Here is a 6,267-nt window from a genome sequence, read left to right as displayed (position 1 = left end):
GATAACTTCACCCCTCTTTCTCCCCGCCACCCCTAAAAGCAGAGTAACACGATGGATGAAAACTTGACAAGTACGACAACGGAGGTGTAATCTAGCCCGAACATGTGATAAAGGCCATAATACGTTTCAAGAAAAGGATGAAACGTGGAGGAAGCGGATGTGATGGATGGTGTTCGTGTCCGCTTTCTGTTGGAAACGAGCGGAGGCCGTGTCTTAACTTATGTTACTCGAGTGCTCGTACTGTGTCCCGCGAATAACTGTTGGGAAGGGAAAGAAAGAGAAAGGGGAAAAAATATCAAAGGGTGTATGGTAATATGTTCCATACATATATGTACCACAAACATCTGAATTGGATTGAACAAGGCTTCTTGACCACTTGTGCTTTCGGCCCTTGCGGAAAGGAATGATACGGGGTTTCTCGACTTCCGTGGGGAAGTACAAGTAGGTGAACTTGGTGTGCGGGGGGAGGTGGATTCCTACAAGTACCTACTGGGGGAATGGCTGTTGCCTCTGGTGAGGAGGGGTGTGGTGGATGGTGAAGTCTCGGCAAGAGTTCTCTCGCTTCTTCTGCCCATGTCAGGAGGGCTCAAAGAAGGATTGTTGTTTTTGCTCGCCTTACCCCAGTATCGTATCATAAAGAACTCGCCGATGGAGTGAGTAAAAGGGGTTCACGGTCTCATGACAATCTGATAAGGATCTTTGTGCGGGAGGTTCTGTCTTGTCTTCACCGATCAATTCCCTTACAGGGAGAATTTCCTTATCGGTTTCCCTTCATCAGCCCGTCAGGCCCCTTGATCCCGATGTCGCTGCATCAGCAATAGGGCGAAAAAGAGAAAGAAAGAAAGAAAGTGAAAAGCTGGTTTTTTGTTTAGCCTAGGTTACATCTTCCCACACACTTGAGGTATCTGGAGCACGTCGCGAAGGTATAATATCATACAAATGGTTTATCTGGGGGTTAGTGGGGAGGTACTAGCAGTTTATATGTTCGGTTAAACTGTGGGTATTATTGGTGATAATCTTGCTTCTAATTTTTCCTTGTCGATTTGATATGTGGGAAATTCGAGGAAGATCAATCTCGTGGGTGTGGATCCTGGGGAATGGGAATGTGCTGGGGAGGAAGGCCTGGCAGGTCGGGCAACACCGAGATTTGGTGATTTGGCTGATCTTTGAGATGCGGCGGACAGGGGTTTGATAGGCGTAGGGTCTGGAACAGATGTGGATTCTTATTAGGATTTAGAGGTTTTGTTTATATAGGTTAGGAACACTATATTCCGGCCACCCCGGGGATTACGGCCGGGCACAACAATTGTCAACCACATTAGCACAATCAATTCTGCTATCAGTCCTACAACACAACATGTCCGATCTCTGCGAATATGTGATACAGCAAGCACTCAAAGAAATTGAGTAGGGTACGAGTGAGAGGAAAGCCTACCTTGAGGTAAAGGTTAGCTGTGGAACAATTCAAGGTCGTCAAGCTGGAGCTTAACATTCCATGAAATTCATGGCTTTATGCAATACTTAATGACAGACCAAGAAGATGCTCTTGTTACCTGGATATTAGAGAGCAAAACGAGTGAGGCTTTGTATAAGTCTGGCGATAAAATTGATGAGCATTAACGGCAAAACCTCAACCATCAAATAACCTCATTGCAATTGTGAAAACATGAATACCCCCTCTAATCAACATCCAACAGCAGAATGGAGTACTTCAACAATGAGAGTCCTTGGCTTATAAGAAGTAGGTTTATCAGAAGGAGAAATTGTGGGAATGACTGGTATTCTCTAGTCAACTATTAAGGGATGGAGTTGAGTACTGTATACCTGGAGAGCCACTTTCAGATCTGGGCACTTGTGCCTGTTGAAATTTCTTTCCTATATTATGTTTCAGTATATTTAATAATAAACATTGTGTAACGATCCTAATCCTTTACTTATTAATTATCTAACAGGTAACAACCTTACCTCTTATGTCTTCTTGATATCTTGATAGCTCAGAGAGCTAATATCTTTGATATCACTTTTGATAATAAAGATCGTCTTTGTAACGTGTTCGCAAGGTGCTAATCACGTTATCGGTAAAGATACGATAGTTGGCAGGTGGCCTGCTCTTCCAGAGAGGAGGCGAGAGCTGAGAACTAAAGGAGGCTTCGAGGGTGTACTGAGGAACAAAGAAGTAACCGTTCAACCAAGTATATTGAAATACTGTCTGTCGAAGTCTGCCTTTTCTATCATAGAAACAGGCGGTCTTTAAATACACAAATCTGTTCATGTCTAGCATGAACAAAACTAATCAAAGGTATCAATTGATACTTCTTTGGTAAAACTCCTTAAGTATCAAAGCGATACTTAGAACAAAACATAAAACAAAACCAAGTATTAGACGATACTTAAAACAAACCAAGTATCAAAGTGATACTTAAAACAAAACATAAAACAAAACCAAGTATCAGACGATACTTAAAACAAACCAAGTATCAAAGCGATACTTAAAACAAAACATAAAACAAAACCAAGTATCAGACGATACTTAAAACAAACCAAGTATCAAAGCGATACTTAAAACAAAACATAAAACAAAACCAATAACCGAGTACCCGTACCAGTTACATTCCCCAAAACAAAACAACTGTTTAAACAAACAAAACCTAATAATCATCAAAAATGGATTCCGAGAAACTCATGGCCTCAGTTTCCGCAAGAAATTCTTCATCATAAGTATCACACCAGGGGCAGGAAGAAACCCTAAGGAAACACTTAGACTCAAAGAAATGTAAATCACAGTAGTCACGAATACCAGATTCGCGTTGTACATCAACCCAAGCGTGATCGCAATCAGGACAGTAATCTATCCAGAGGATTTCGAAATAGTCTTCAAGTTGGATAGCATCGCGGTTTAACAACAGTCCAACAATCTGTTGTTGCAGTCTCACATTGAGCTCCACATAGTTTGACATCGTTATGGTATTCGGATGGTGATTGGTGACTAGATAAAGTTGTTGAGAGTCTGCTCCATAGCTTGATTTTCCTCATTGCTGCTTTCGAATTCCGATTCAAAGTATGGCGCCCAAAATCCATCTCTAGCTTCGAGTTCTGCATGCTATCGCTCAGTTTCTGGCATCATGGGTGTCCAGCACATGGTGATGTAGTTGATCGTTGGGGGGAGGGATTCGTTTGGCATATTGTCTTTCCACCATTCGTTCACCATATCCATAGTGTGCTCTAGTCCTTTCAGTGGTTCCCAGCTATTCTCACTCGTCGGATATCCTTTCCATTTGACGAGGAACTGATCATCTCCATGCCAAAGGTGGTGATCTCTGATTTCTTCAACTTCACATTCATCTTTCTTATCAATGATGATAGGTGCAGGCCGAGAGTGTGTTCTTCCAGGGAATTTAGAGTCGTCATTAGGATGGAATCGCTTGACAGATGAGGCGTGAAAGACTGCAGTATTGCGGCGATACATGCGTCCATCCATCTGGACCTCATAGTTTTCTGTATGTTCGTCAAAGGATAAGACCTTGAAGGGTCCTTGCCATCGGGGTTGCAATTTCTTGCTGCGTCCAACATTGGTAATGAACATGTTTCCATGTACCATTAGCATATCTCCTGGCGGAATAGGGACATGTTTGCGTCGTCGTTTCTGAGCAGTAGTGGTGCTTCGGAATTGGGCAGCTTTAACTGCTTGGAAAGCGTCATTGCGAATCGCTTGGTGGTGGTTTAAGTGGTCATCGGAGGCAGGAACTGAGGAGTTCTTGAATAGGGTTGTAGGTAAGAGAGGATATTGGCGGCCGAAGATTGCCTTGTATGGAGACATTCCCAAGGTGTCTGAAAATCCAGTATTGATATATGCTGCTAGCTCAACAAGGGCTGGTTCCCAGTTGGTTTGTCGTTCATTGATCATGTTCCTAATTCCGGTCTTAACCTCGCGGATCTTTCGTTCTGCTTGGCCATTAGTCTCATGGTGTCCAGGGGCAGCCATAATGTGGTTTATTCCGAGGGAGGTCAAGGTTTGCTTCCAGAATAGGTATCGTTGGAGGTTATTCCAGGTGTCTTTGGAGGAACCGGTAACCTTCATTGGTATGAGCCATGTGTATCCAGAGAATCGATCCACAGCTACTAAGATGGTATCATATCCTGCCGACTTGTTGAATGGTCCTGCGAAATCGATGGCATATGATTCGAATATTTCACATGGTAGTTGGAGGGTCTGTGCTTTTCCTTCAGGTAGTTGTGTTCGCTCCTTGTTTGCCTGGCAGAGTTCATATTGTTTGACGAAATCGCAGAAATCCTTGCGCATCTCAGGCCAGTAAACATATTCTGAAGCGTATTGAAGGTTGTGGTCCACACTGTGGTGTCCTTTGTTGTGAATCTCGGATATGACATATTCTCTAATAGTCATTCCATTGAACATATGGCCCTTTGGTACGTTATAGAGCAATGTTCTCCATAACGGGTGCTGGTATAGACCATTCCATTTGATATGTTGTAGGGGGCGAGGTCTCCATGCCTGGAGCTATCCATGGCTTTGAAGTAAATTGGGTCATGGCGGTATCCTGCTATCATTTGGCTTCGGAAAGAGGAGGTTAATTCTTCTGTGGTCGATCTAACATCTCGTTCATCCTCGATTAGGGATCCTCTTATTGGTTTGATAGGGGCTTCCTCTTCCTCAAAGGTTTCGTAGAGTTGACGCCGATGCTCGAGAATAGTAGGGGGGATGACTGAGACAATGGTTTCATTGTTGTATACTCGTAAGGGTCCACCATATAGTGGTCGTGAATCGATTATGAGAGGAGAGGATGGTGGGGCTGACTATGGGGGGTGTAAATAGGATATTGCATCCACGTAGGCTGCTGCTTGTTCGAGTTCTTCAAGACCTTGGTATCGTGTTGGAGCAGGATTAAGGATATGAGGAGATTGGGTTGACTGATTTTCATCGATCATCTCTTCTTCTTCTTCTGCGGTGTCGAAGCTGGTGTCTTTGGAATCATCAGCAGACATATAGTACGGTCGCTGGTATCTGTTTCCGAACTTAATCTCAGTCTGGAGAAAAGGGTCGGTGTCGTTGTCACGAATGTGGCTTGGCATGGAAAAGGTTTTCACGTGACACATGGTTATGAGTCACAGGTATGTTATTGTTTTGCGCATATAACTCATTCTGGTTATATGATTTGTTATGTGTGGGATTTGTGATGCTTTCGCACATGGCTCAAATATGAGTCATGGGACAAGCGCCTGACGAGTATGCCTTGCAAGTATGCCTTGCGGGTAAGCCTTGCGCATATGATTTATGTTTCGCATATGACCTCATTATTAGGTCATGGGTTTCGCGCATATGACTCAGTCGAGTCATATAACTTGTTTATTGTGTTATGATTGGTTTATGAGTTTCGCACATGACCTTGCTATAAGGTCATGGGTTTTGAGCATGTGATCACTTTGATTACATGACTAGTGTGTTATGATTTGGTTTCGCACATGTGACCACTTTAGGTCACATGATTAAAGGCGGGAAGAACACTATATAAGGAGGCCGATGCGGCCGAGGAAGATAGGTTCTTCACGCTTTGTTCTAAGTACTTTTCCTACTTATTACTTTAACGAATATAAAACACCGTTACGATCTTTATCCTTATTGCAACGTTATCATTACGCCCAGAAGTACGCATCACGAAGACGAGTTAGAGAAAGCTTGCGATAGGTGTTATTAATAGAAGAAGAAGGTCTTGTACTATTGATAACATATGTAGAGACCTAGAGCTATTGTAAGACAAAGAAAGAAAGAGAAAGAAAAGATAAGTATTGTCCTCCGTCGCCAAGAACTAACTATCAGAAAGGGGATCGTCATATTACAAAGCGTCACCTAGTGCGACACCAAATGATACAAGACGGCATCCTTCAACTCAGACAGGGAAGGAGATATTGACATCGACGTTCAAAATCTTAATCTAGGAGGATTCAGCGACCCCCTAGATCATGTCCCAGCAGAAACCTCGAGAGCAGCAAGCCCAGTAACCCCAGAGAAAGGATCACCAGTTGATAGCTCTCCTGCTGGAACTCCACGACCTGAGAGAATGTCGGGATCCGCAGTACCTGGGCCACCAGCCCCAGCCGCTCCGGCACCAGGAACCAGCATACTTGGAGTGAGCCAAAATCAGTTTCAGGCATTTCTCGCAGTCACGCGAAATACATGACAAGGAAATCCCCCACGACCAAAAGCAAAGGAGCCTGACACATACAAAGGAGCCAAAGATAAGCTACGAATAT

This window comes from Tuber melanosporum, assembly GCF_000151645.1.
Source record: "Tuber melanosporum whole genome shotgun sequence assembly, scaffold_367, strain Mel28".
Lineage (NCBI taxonomy): Eukaryota > Fungi > Ascomycota > Pezizomycetes > Pezizales > Tuberaceae > Tuber > Tuber melanosporum.
This window is presented reverse-complemented; position numbering follows the sequence as displayed.